Genomic DNA, 12783 nt, shown 5'->3' with positions numbered 1-12783 from the left:
ACGGCAGCGCGATCGAATGTTGCTTTTGCCTTTTTTGTTTTTGAGTCTCGCGTTTTTTGGTTTTAGTGTTAGCAGCAGCGTCGTGGTGTGGCCGTCATAGCGTTCGGCGGAGGCTGCGTGGGTCGTCGTGTCGAGTGTAGTGCGCGGGTGTGCGTAGTGCTGTGATGGCAGTGAACATGAAAAAAAAGAGCAGCACTGACGTTAAAGACCAAGCTCAAGATAAAATTAGGGCCTTCAAGGCAGTTTACAAGAAGAGACTGATTGACTCTTCTCGTGAAGCTTCTTATGAAGCAGGACTTGAAGATCGACTTGCTGGGAGCATTAAAGCGGCGTGAGACAGCGTGAAAGGCGAAATGATTGCCAACTGCTTTCGGCACGGAGGTTTTGTTCCAGCAGAGGCCCGTGCATCAAATTACGATGGGGGCGATCCCGACGAAGCAGAAGCAGCTCTTCGCGAGCTCGATGAGCCTGGAATGATTTTTTGCGTTTTGTTGGTGACATGCCTGCAGCAATGACTGTAGAGGACTTTATAGGCGGCGACGACATTGCGGCGACCACGGCTGTACTGACGGACGCCGAAATCGCTGTGGAAGTTTCCGAACATCTCGCAGACGAGAACATTCAGACTTCACAAGAAGCGCTTGCTGCATTGGATTTACTGCGCCGCCACTGAAGTACCATTGAGAGCAGTGGGTTTGCCCTTGTTGAGTGTTTGCAAACTGGGGAATGATGCGGAATGCCATCAACACAAAAAAGCAGGCCGCGATAACTCGGTTCTTTGCGCGTAAATAAATGAACATGACCCAAGTAGGCAGCCTCAGAGTTGCTGTGCCTTCTCTGATTGAATTTTGCTGCTCTTGCATGTATTTTCTACGAAATTTTATATTACGAATTATGGATAGAGCGAACTATTTTCAGAATTTTTAACTGTTCGTTATAATGAGGTTTCACTGTACTACCATGCGCACATGCATGACTTGCGTGCTTGTTGGTTGCAGAGAGTAGCATTCAGTGCCTTGGAGTTGTCATTACTTGATAAGGCATTAAAATTTTCTTCAGCTCCAAGGAATGTACAGTTGGAACAGAGGAGCAGCTTGATTGCGAATAGGTATCATTGACTAACTATTCAAGACTAGCAGTAAGGTTGTGATCAGCCTGTCTTGCAACATGTATACAAAGTCTCGTGCTTTGAGGCAAGAAAAGAGCTGCGCTTTCAATACAAGGACAAAGAGGCAAGACACACACTTGGCCTGCGAGTCTTTCCTCTTCTTGCTTATAACGATAGCACAGCTCTTGCATCAATCCGCCTTTTGCGCGAGGATGTGGCGCAATCATGCGGGAGCGGGCGTGAAACACATTGAGCGGCAGTGTAGCAGACGACGCGAAAGCGCACCATACGAAATGGCCACGCCAACGCTGGTAGAAAGCGAAAGTTTCCCCCCTTTTTTTGGCCTCGGAGCGGAAAGTAGTGACAGTGATTGCAGCATATCATGTTCACGCAGTATGGGGGAAGGTAGAGATCATGTTCACGCAGTATGGTAGAGCGTTTTCACAATCCTCTCATAACGCACGTACGCATATACTATCTTCGTATTGTAAGAGCGTGTAGCGCGGGCCGTGTTCGACGTGACAGAATGAGACGCTCTCAGCGCGCAGGTTTTAGGCAGACAGGAGAGCGTGGGGGCAGAGAGAGAGAGAGAGAAATCCCAAAGGGCAAAGCAGCCAGGGGTTTGTTGACGCTGCAGAGCTAGGTGGAATCGTCTCCTGTGACTTTGAGCGGCGCATATGCGCGGGGTGTCTTGAGTTACCGAGCACAATGCGGTCACCGCGGCGCCGGCATGGTGCAATGGGCGTCGCTTCCTCCTCGCGTCATCTACAACCGTGCAGCTATAGGATTTCATCCACGAAGATCGGCAGAGAGTCACATATACACACCCCGTGAAAAGGGCATTGTCCAGGCCGGAATGCACACCTGCAGGAAACGCGCTGCATTTTTCTGGCAATGGATGATTCAGAGCTGTAGCCGGTTTCTGGCCTCAGGAGTCAGAACGGATGTGGTCGCAGTGGTGAAAAGGTTCTCGGTGCGCAGAGAATGGTCATTCTATTGTGAAAGGATCTCCAACGTTCATTTCTGCCTCCGCCGCGATTTCTGCGGAATCAACAACTTGGTGACACATGTGAATCTCCTACATATCGGTTGCGCATCTCTGTCAGGAACCAACCCTGTTCTACGTCCAGAGCGATCCACTCTGCAAGTGAACGAGCATGAACCCTTCAGGAGACTCATTTATTGTGCCGGGCGGTTTCCTTGCCGTTGCAAACGGTTGGACGAAGACGACGATTATCAAGCTCCCTAACGAAATGCATCTGATTGCGTACATTAAAGGAACAAAGTCCGGATGCTTTGGCGTGCACGAAGGCGAGCCTTTAATTAAAAAAAAATACTGTGCGTCGTGCAAGTGTCAAGTGCGTCATATGCTCCGAGCGTCAAAAACACAGATACTACAGGTATGTATGCATCTAAGCGAAATAGTCATGATGAAAAGTACCTACTGGAGTTTTCACCCAGGCTGTAGCGCACCAGTGATAGCTGCAATGAGGATTTCTTCGGTGCGTGATTGCTTCAGTTGCACCGGCCGGGGCCTGAAGGCGATGTATTTTGTCCCTTCTTATCTGTGCGAAATGGCTAGGTAGCTTAGATATCACAGGCGGCTGTGTGCGCTAGGCCGTAATATTTAGCATGTTTTATCATGACTGCCACCTCACTAACAAGAAAAAAAAAAATACGGCGTTTTAAAGGGACACTAAAGAGAGAAAGGAAGTGGGTTTGCATCGATAGAATGCCAGTTCCTGATTACAAAGAGACCACTCTTACTGAAAACAGAGCTGTTATAAGGTAGTAAAGAAGAATAACAGAAATACAGGTATCGCCACCACAGCCAAACGGCCGAGGCTCGCAACTACAAATCACGTGACGCGCTAGGGATCCCGGAGGCTGACAAATGCGAATTACGTTGCATGTTTGAATGCGGTAGTACGTTTTTTCTCAAACATGATAGCACGCTTTTATCATACGTAAACGACGGCGAAAAGACAACGTAAACGTTACAAGGCAAATACAAAAATATACTTGGAGGCGCCACAGGCGCCCACTGCAGTTTTGGTTATGCTTCGGCTCAGGCATTTCGTGCGCACTCGGATAGTTTGAACCTGCAGCGCCTGAATTACGAGCTTGGAGCAGCAGATGCGCCTTGATGGTTCCCATTTGAGCATTCAGAGGCACGAGCGAGCGAAATCCGCTACCGCCGACACACTCCTTCGTTCACACTTCTGCGCCAACATATCGCCGCCGTTGCCGCTTCGACTGCGACCTGACCGTTTGATTGCAGCTACGTACGCCACGAAAAGCATACATATGCTAAGTACCGAAGGAAAAACGCATTATCATTCAATTGTTCACTAAATCATGGCACATCTGACCAACATATACTGCGTCAACAAGACCTTCAACGCGCTATTTGCAGGCGTCGTAAACAAACAAAAGGGGCATACTTGCCGCTCATACCAAGGAGAGCGTCGAGATATTGCGCTCGTCGCCCGGCGAAAAAAAGGGCCTCGGGTAAAAAGTAAAAACTAAAAATAACGAAGCACCAGAAATACATTACAAAAGGTTAAAAAAATCAATTTGTAAAAAAAAAAAAAAAAAAAAAAAACATGAACGGTAAGACTCGAACTCGCTACTGCTTGGTCCGCAACGTTCGGCGCTGACCGCTCAACTACGCCGCTTTTTTTTTTTTTTTCTTTATTGCCTGTTTTGAGTTCACATCAATTCAAAAAAGATCCACAATAATGGTAAAACTCGCAACATCGGCTGTCACGAAAGGTTTAAAATTTTTTGAGGACAGCCAGTTCATCGATCACACTGATCCAGTCAGGTGGATCAGAAAGCACCCGATACGTTTCTCTAAGGAGCAGCACACTCTCGATAAAGTTCTCGCGTACAGAACGCGTATTGACATCTGCATGTTGCACTTGCATCCTTGTTTTCCACAGGCTGTGGAGGCCCAAGACCATGACTAAATCCAAAGGAATACCCTCACTCTCGACTGGAAGGAACCGTATGCCATACGGATCTAACGGAAGGTCTTTCTTTAGTGTTCTCTGGAGAACATCCCAGTGAAAGACTGGGTCCCAGCAATCCAGAAAGACGTGCTCGATTGTCTCTGGTTTTTTGCAAAGGAGACAGTCTGTTGTCCAGGGAACGAATAAGCCTCTTTCATGTAACCAGGTTTTAACAGGTAATGTGTTGGAATGTAGCTTAAAGAAGAACGTTTTAACTGAAGGCCTAACTGGCATCTTTTTCACACGCTTTAAGACATCCTGTCCGGGGCCTCCACGGTGTGGTGCACGGTAAATCGGCAACGGTATCATCACATCCAGAAGATCTTTGTACAGCTTCTTCTTACACACTTTGCTCAAGTATTCCATTGAAAAACGCGCATGCAACATTCTGAAAGACAAGACAACTTCGCGCATGTACCCTTTTAAAGCGCCACTCATATTCTCACCAGAACAGACAACGTATTCTGGAAGCATTTTACACAGTCGTACTTGTATGACCGTCCTCAAGAATTTGTCGTTTTGATCACGAAGGAAAAAAAAAACGCGAGACAACCTGTCGCAAAAAGAGATGCACAAGGCCCAAGCCCCCTGCCTTAAAAGAAAGAGGTTGGTTCTGCTGCATTTTTCCCATGTTGATGCCCACATGAAAACGGCAAAGACACGATGAATTTTTTTTAATGCTAACACGCGTCGCCGAAAGCACATTCATTACGTACCATATCTTTGCCACAAGGAAAACATTGCACACATAAGCGCGTGAGAACATTGACAACGGCTTGCCCTGCCATGAATCAGCTTTCTCTCTCGCTCTCTCTGCTTGGCCAGCCCAGAAAGGGGTGGGATCTCGGTACGATTCAAGCGGCACGCCTAAATACTGGGTCGGCAATTTTGACCATTGCAAACGAGAAAAGTATTCAGGCGTAACATCCCAGTCTCCATGCCAGAAACCGGCACTTTTTTCCCAATTTACTTCACAGCCTGTCTGTCGGCAGAATTTTTCAACAAGGGCAGTAACTTCTTGAATGCTTTCTCTGCTTGAACAGAATACAGCGATGTCATCTGCATATGCCAGCATTTTGACCTGTGCTGACTGCAGCATAAAACCAGTTATACGTTCATTGTTTATGATAGACCGGCAGAGAGGCTCGAGATAGGCCGCAAACAGTAGGGGTGACAGGGGGCAGCCTTGCCTCACTGACGACAGCACACGAATGCTGTCAGTGAGCTCTCCATTCACAATTATCCGTGTCGTGCAGTTCGCATACACCATTCGAACACCTTCCTCAATCACTCGCCCTATGTTTGAGTGTGTCAATACTTCGAACAAGGCATCGTGCGAAACGCGATCGAATGCTTTGGCGAGATCCAGCTGTATCATTGCCACTCGAGATCCAATCGCGTCACAACACTCCAAAACAGTTCGTACCACGTGCACATTATTTGCGATGCTTCGACCTTTAATGCCGCACGTCTGGTGTGGCCCAACCAGACTCGGTATTACACTTTGAAGCCTTTTCGCCAGCACTTTCATGTATATTTTGTAATCCACGTTGGTGAGGCTTATCGGCCGATAAGAACCCACCAACAGGCGTTTTCCTGGCTCATCATACTTCGGAATCAAAACAATGTGCGAGGTAGAAAACGAAGGTGGGACCTGCTTACGTTCGTATGACTCATCTAGCACTTTAAGCAAAATCTGGGCTGTGTAATCTTTAAATGATTTGTAGAAAGCAGCGCCAAGCCCGTCAGGTCCTGGCGACTTTCCCATTGGAAGGTCGTCTATCGCACTTTCTATTTCTGTCAAACTTATGGGTCGTTCTAGACGCGTTTTAACATCCTCATCGAGCTTTGGCATTTGGCGCAAAAATTCTGCCTGAAAGCCATTTTTGACTTCGCGTTTACGGCCGCCACAAGGAATCGGAAATATTTCTTGTTTTTATGTCATGGCCCCATTTACAATAAAGTGTTCCTGCTGCCGGTCTAAAAATTACAACTTCTTGATCATCGGCACATGCTGCCTGCTCTCACGTCTTGCAACTAATATTCTGGATGCCTATGCGCACTATATTGTGCGCTGGATCCATTTTAACATGTGGAATTTCACAGCGCTGGCAAATGTAGTGGCGCCTGCACTTCGTGTTCTGCTACCGTGGACGTAATTTTCGCTGAACACGGAGCTGTAGCACAAACCTTGAAGGAAAAAAGTGCGACGAAGCTTCAAAACTGACAAGCGCAGCAGCGAGGACACTATTTTGCTGGTAACTAAATCTTATTTGTATGTAAACATGTCAGGAAGCGTTGCGATGACCGAGGGCTCGGTTTGTTTATACACAGTGCAAGAAGGAGCGCAAAAGCTTGAGAAACATGTAAAGTATTGTGCATTACAAGCGCTCTGTTTTTTTTTTCTTCCTTTATGGGCCCATCGCTCGGTAAATTACTCTCTTCATCGTTTTATTTATTTCGGCTGAGGCCGTCATTGCGAGTGCGCTGTTGCCAAGTTGGCCCTTGAGTGATGCGACGCCGCGGGCCGCGCCGGCTCGCTAGCTATCACGGAGTCTCCGCTTACGTCATACTGTGCGTCACTCAACTCCAACTACGTAGTTGGAGGCCACAGTTTGAATTCGACCGGCGGGAACAAGAAAAAAACCTCAACTTCTTATCGCAATATCTCAGCAATTATTCGATTTTTTGCTGCCGGATATGCGGCGACAGTGTCACCAAATGTAGTTTATTAGATTTTCATACCATCTTTGGCTGTCTTTAGTGTCCCTTTAACGCACTGCCGTTCGCGAGCCTCATGACCAGCTCAACCATTCGGATCGCTAACGGCGGTGCATCACAACAAACACCTTTTTTTTTTCTTTTTAGTCAGGTGGCAGTCGCGATAAAACATGCTAAATATTACGGTCTAGCGCACACAGCCACCTGTGATATCTGCGCTACCCGGCCCCTTCGCACATAAATAAAACAAACGACAAAATACATCGCCATCAGACGCCCCGAACAAATGCTCATTGCGGCTATCACTGGTGGGTTACAGGAATTGGTGCAAACTCCGGTAGATACTTTTCATCATGCACATTTCCTTTAGATGCATACATACCTGTAACGAAGTGTTTTTCGCACAGTCGAGAGCACGCAGTCGGCTGCCAAGGTCGCCCATTCACGTCTTGACGCTTGGTTGCCCTAATCCAAGCTTCACGCCGTTGCAGGTCGCGGCTCGCCGAAGGAAACCTAACAAAACGCGTCTTGCATCCCGGCACGCCTCGAGAGTGGCAGCCGTAAGCGGCACAGGTGGTTGGCATCGTTTTACAGAGGCTGTGAACGTGACCGCGCCTCCAGCCCCCGTGCGTTGGCTATGAGTGCGGCGACGAGTGCGGCGTCGACGCCGCTCAGTGTGTTTTCATCAGTCGCCGCTGGGGCTTCGCGCATGCGCGGAAAACTCGCGCAAAAGGCGGATTATGAACCTACTAGCCCGACAAATTCTACCTCGTGCTTGTTTCACCGGGCCAAGACAGTCTCTCAAGAAAGTGCTCCTAGCAGAGTCTATGCAATCTGCCTAGATTTAGGGTGCTCTACTGGGAAGCGAACAAAGGAGAGAACTTTGCTGTGGCTTCTTTTTGGATATGTCATTCAGCATGGTGCCAGCGGTCAAGGCGCAATTTTAGGATAGTTGCAATAGTGACGATTGCTGAGCACATGGTGTTGGAATGAGGGTGCATTGTTCCTGTCGCTTGTGCCTGGCTGAACCATCTCACTTCTTGGCAGTCTGTCGGGTAGTTCACCTGCAAGGGACTTGGTGTCACCCCAGATTCCAATGACTGGCCAGACTTGCTGGTGGAATACAATTGTTCAAGAGGCACCCTCGTATCAAGACTGATAGACAGGTCACAATTTTGGTAGAAGTTCGGTACCTCATGCCAAGAAAATTTAGTTGTTCGAAATTTCACCAAGGTGCGGCAAAGGACTCTGGAACCCAACGCTTTTATTTATTTCGATTTATTTGGAATATACTGCAGCCTCTGAAGACCAAGCAGGTGGGATAGTACAGATATGGTACAGGTCAGTGCATCAGAAAACATGCTTGAAATGTGCGCTTGATTTAACAGAAGCACGTAGAAAGGTTATCACACGGCAGATTAACCAGACCTTTAAAAGAATGCCTACAAGGATGCAAAATAAAAGATTTCACATCGGCAAAACATGTGAAGGATAACAGCAGAAACCTTAAAACATTAGAATTGTAATGCGCTTGCTACACCACACTCGAAACTTTCAGAAGAAAAAAAACCTGATGTTCCACCCTTCCACTATATTATGTGTAGGATGTTCGAACTTTCTGGTTTTGCATAGGTGTGAGGGTATATTGTGTACCCTAAGGGATAGAAATGCACGTCACAAGCACTAACTACTCTGGTAAACTCCAGCGAAAACAAGATATCGCTGAAATAAAAAAGTAAGGGAATTCTGTTTTGAGATATCCACCACCTGCTGGGAATGCCCAGCTCTAGAGCCGACGCGGTTCTGGCAGCTGGTGGCAGCTGGTCTCTCTCAGCACAATCCGTCGTCATATGCCGCTTGGGCGCAGGGACCGCGTCATCGTTGACTCCTGGACTGCATTGCATAGCTAACCTTATTTCATTTATTTTATCTTATACCCTTCATCCATCATAACATCCTTGTGTGCCCCGAGGTGATAAACGTAATTGGTTCACAGGAAGGGAAAGGCGCAGTATCTGTCATACTTGTTTCTGTAGGCACCTGAACCGCGCTGTAAGGGAAGGGAGGAAGGTGGGAGTGAAATTGGAAAGAGGAGCCGTAGGGCAGGGCTACGGAGCAATTTCAACCACCTGGGATTCTTCAACGCGCGCTGACATCGCACAGCACACGGACGCCTCTTCGTGATAAACATCGCAAAAAAAAAAGAGAAAAATTGTTTTGTTTGGTTTTAGGGTTTAACGCTTTTTGGAGCCCCTGCAGTTCCATTGTCACATTATGGTCCCTGTTACAGTGAACTAGAATATTATTATAGTTCACTGTAATCCCTGTCTTGTCCATGATGAGAACGGGACTTCCGGCTTCGAGGGAGGCTTTGGATCGGGATAAATTTTCTGCGCATCCTAGCATATGGTCAGAAATGAGCTCATTTGATTTGTTATAGCCTGGTTTTCTCTATGATATCGCTTAGTTTGGAAAGGCATTCCTGCAACAGCACATTCTGAATCAAGGAGAGTCTCCGCTTGCTGTGTCGTTACAAGAAACAGGAAAACCCCCAGTCAAAATTTTAGGGTACCGCACATTCGACAGCGGAAGAGGGAACTAATCTAGAGTAGCCCCCTAGTCGCAAGTACGGATGAAGTGGAGGCCGTACTCATAGAAATTATCATCGGCAAAAAAGAATAGGGTAAGCACATTTGTCCTGAACGCTTATAGCCCACCTCGTCACAAAAGGCACAGTTTAGACGCCACATTTAAGAAAGCGCTTAGGACAGTAAAATCATGCCCTCTGCTCGCAGTGGGGAACTTTAACGCAAATCATCACGAATGGGGCTACCCGAAAATCGATAGGAAAGGTAGAATGCTGTAGGAAGCGATTCAGAAGATAGTACTCTCGCTATTTACGGATCCGAACGAGCCAACCAGAACGGGCAACAGCATCTGCTGTGACACATATCGCCGGACCTAACACTAGGACACAGGACGCGGACAAAACATCGTGGAAGAATACGGGCGAAAACCTTGACATCGATCACTTTATAAATACAAATTGATAGGAAACTAGGGGTGCCCATACATAAATCAAAACAGCTAGCTAGGGCCCCGCAACTGACTGGGTCAAATTCAGGGATATCAGATCAACAGTTAACTTAGGCGAAATCGGAGACATAATAGAGTGGACCTCAACCGTTGTCTCACACGTGAAACAGGCCACCGAAACGACAGAGTGAGATGACCTCCCATTCCGATTATAGACAACAAACTTAGAAATATGTCGAACCGAAAAAGAAAAATTACGCAAAGGTGTACCCCCCTAACTTATCAGGGCGAAAGCTTGAAAGTTAAGCCTGGTGAAGCTTGGATAGACTTGATTGCTTCATGCTCTTCTGAGGCCTCGGCGGCACGTTTCGCTCGACCCGCCTCTTCGTTCAGTGGAGCAGCCTCTCGGCGAGCTACGTCCGCTGGATGATCGGATTCGGCCTGACGTCATTGAGACCTTTGAGACGCAGACAGTTCACGAGGCGTCTCGCCGGGATCATCCATGACAACATGCTGTCGTTAAACTGTCGAGAGCTGATGATCGCATTATTAGCCCTTGATTGATTGATTAATTCAAAAGCCTCTGCCTTTGAATGCAATCCTCCTTAATATCCCTGTTACTTGCGTCGCGTAGGTAGTGAGTTTTTTTTTATCGTTCCGTCGTTATATCCGTCCTCTCGAATAAAGAGTCCGAGGATTCTGATTTGCTGGACTTTTGGTACGGTTTTGCCGTCGACCTTAATTTCTACGTTAAAGTCGCCCTTGCACTTCATTGATTTTGGATTATATATGAAAAGTTCGAATTTTTGCGGAGAGCACGCAAGAACCCTTTCGGCCGCGTAGGACACAATGGTGTCCGCCGCCGCCTGTAGGCGTTCCTCTATGCTGCCATAGCTGCCATTGTTCATCCAGAGATTAACGTCGTCCGCGTAAATGCTGAACTTTAGATCTTTTATGACTTTGGGAGCGGCGGGAAGGCCTCTCATCACCACGTTAAAGAGGAAGGGGGAGAGCACCGAGCCTTGCGGCGTTCCTTTACTTCCCAGGTGGACAGTGCGCCTGAAAGTTTTAGTTTCAACGTCCTTTTTGTCAGGAAATCCATTACGCAATTGTATGTCCTCTCGCCGACTCCTAATTCCTGCAGTCCCGCGAGAATTGCCTGGTGTTTTACGTTGTCAAATGCTTTTGTTAGATCTAGTGCTAGAATTGCCTTCGCGTCTCTGGATTTCGAGAGGCTTTGGTCGAGCGCGCCCGGGCAGCGGCCGACGCCGCTGGGACCCCACCTAGTATGTGTAAGGGCCGGATCTTCAAAGATCCGGCTCATGCATACTTCCACCCCTTCCGAGTGATATTAAACGTTCTTCACCATCACCACCACCGCCGAGCGTGACGTCACGTGAAAGCTGTTGAGAGCTAAGGCCCGGTCGGAATCCGACCATCTCGTGCGGCCACAGGTCGTTTTTCTCCATGAAATTAGTTAGCCTTGTTTGGATTACGCGTTCCATAACCTTTCCAATGCATATTGGAAAGGGTTTGTTGCAACGGCCAGACCCATACGCTACCTCTCCTTGTTGTGAAGGGCTCAGGATCAAGCCTTCTAGGGAGTAACTGGTTTTCTCCATTAGGGGTGACGATATGCGGCATACACCAAACGCCGAGCCACAACGTCATTGAGCACTTGCAGGAGAAATACGAAAAAGTATTCTCTGAAGAGATTCCAGGAAATGAAGGGCCACCAGTCACACTGGAGTTGTTAAGCGGCGTGCAACCGAAGTTTTTGAAGGCCAGGCCGGTACCCTTTGCTCTCAGAGCTTCCGTTGAAAGGGAATTGGACAAACTGGAGCATCAAGGTGTCATCGAGCCGACACAACATTCGCAATGGACCACACCACTGGTTGTAGTTCGCAAGAAGAACGGAACCATACGCCTCTGCGGAGACTACCGGAGCGCCGTAAATCTTGCGACTAAAGCGTCGTCTTACCCTCTGCCGACACCTGGAGAAGTGTTCAGCGTACTACGCGGTGCAAGAGTCTTCAGCACTATAGACCTCACCCAGGCCTATCAACAACTGAAGGTGAGCGAACCGACGTCAGAATTACTGACAATCAACACACTGAAAGGCCTGTATACAAGGTCAAGAGATTGCTCTTTGGCGTAGCTGCAGCCCCGGCCATATTTCAGAAGTTCACGGAGACAGTACTTCAAGGAATCCCAGGAGTTTGTGTCTACCTAGACGATGTCATAATCAGTGGCGCTTCCACGGAAGAGCATGCAGCGCGCCTGGAGCACGTTCTTGAAAGGCTAGCGAACGCAAATTTGCGCTTAAGCAAAGAAAAATGCTGTTTTGCGGTGTCAGAGGTGCAATTTCTGGGACACCGAATTGATGCAGAAGGCATATCCACCCGACCGAAGACAAAGTGTGAGCGATCACCGAAGCAAGGGCACCAATAAACAAGCAGGAGCTACAGGCGTTTCTCGGACTCTTAACGTTCTACGACCGTTTCTTAGAACAAAGAGCTACTGTGGCAAACGACTTATACTAGCTGCTCCGGAAAGATGTGAAATGGACATGGTCGTCACGCCATCAGCAAGCATTCGACGCCCTGAAACACCTGCTTCGAAGCTGTACAGTCCTCAGCCATTACAACGAAAGGAAGCCACTGCTTTTGTCTTGTGACGCATCTCCGTACGGAGTCGGCGCGGTTCTTTCGCAGACTGATGACCAAGGAAGGGATTGCCTTCGCCTTACGTACGTTGTCACAAGCGGAGCGCGACTACGCGCAACTGAACAAACAGTGGCTGGCCATCGTCTACGCGGCGACACATTTTCACCAGTACTTTGCCGGTCGAAAGGTGATATTTATAACGGATCACCAACCGCTACTGGGCATTCTGGGGCCGCGA

Source organism: Amblyomma maculatum, chromosome 3 (assembly GCF_055883805.1).
Source record: "Amblyomma maculatum isolate TAMU_Amacu chromosome 3, ASM5588380v1, whole genome shotgun sequence".
In the NCBI taxonomy this organism is placed as follows: domain Eukaryota; kingdom Metazoa; phylum Arthropoda; class Arachnida; order Ixodida; family Ixodidae; genus Amblyomma; species Amblyomma maculatum.
The sequence above is the reverse complement of the archived record's forward strand: the minus strand, read 5'-3'. Positions refer to the sequence as shown.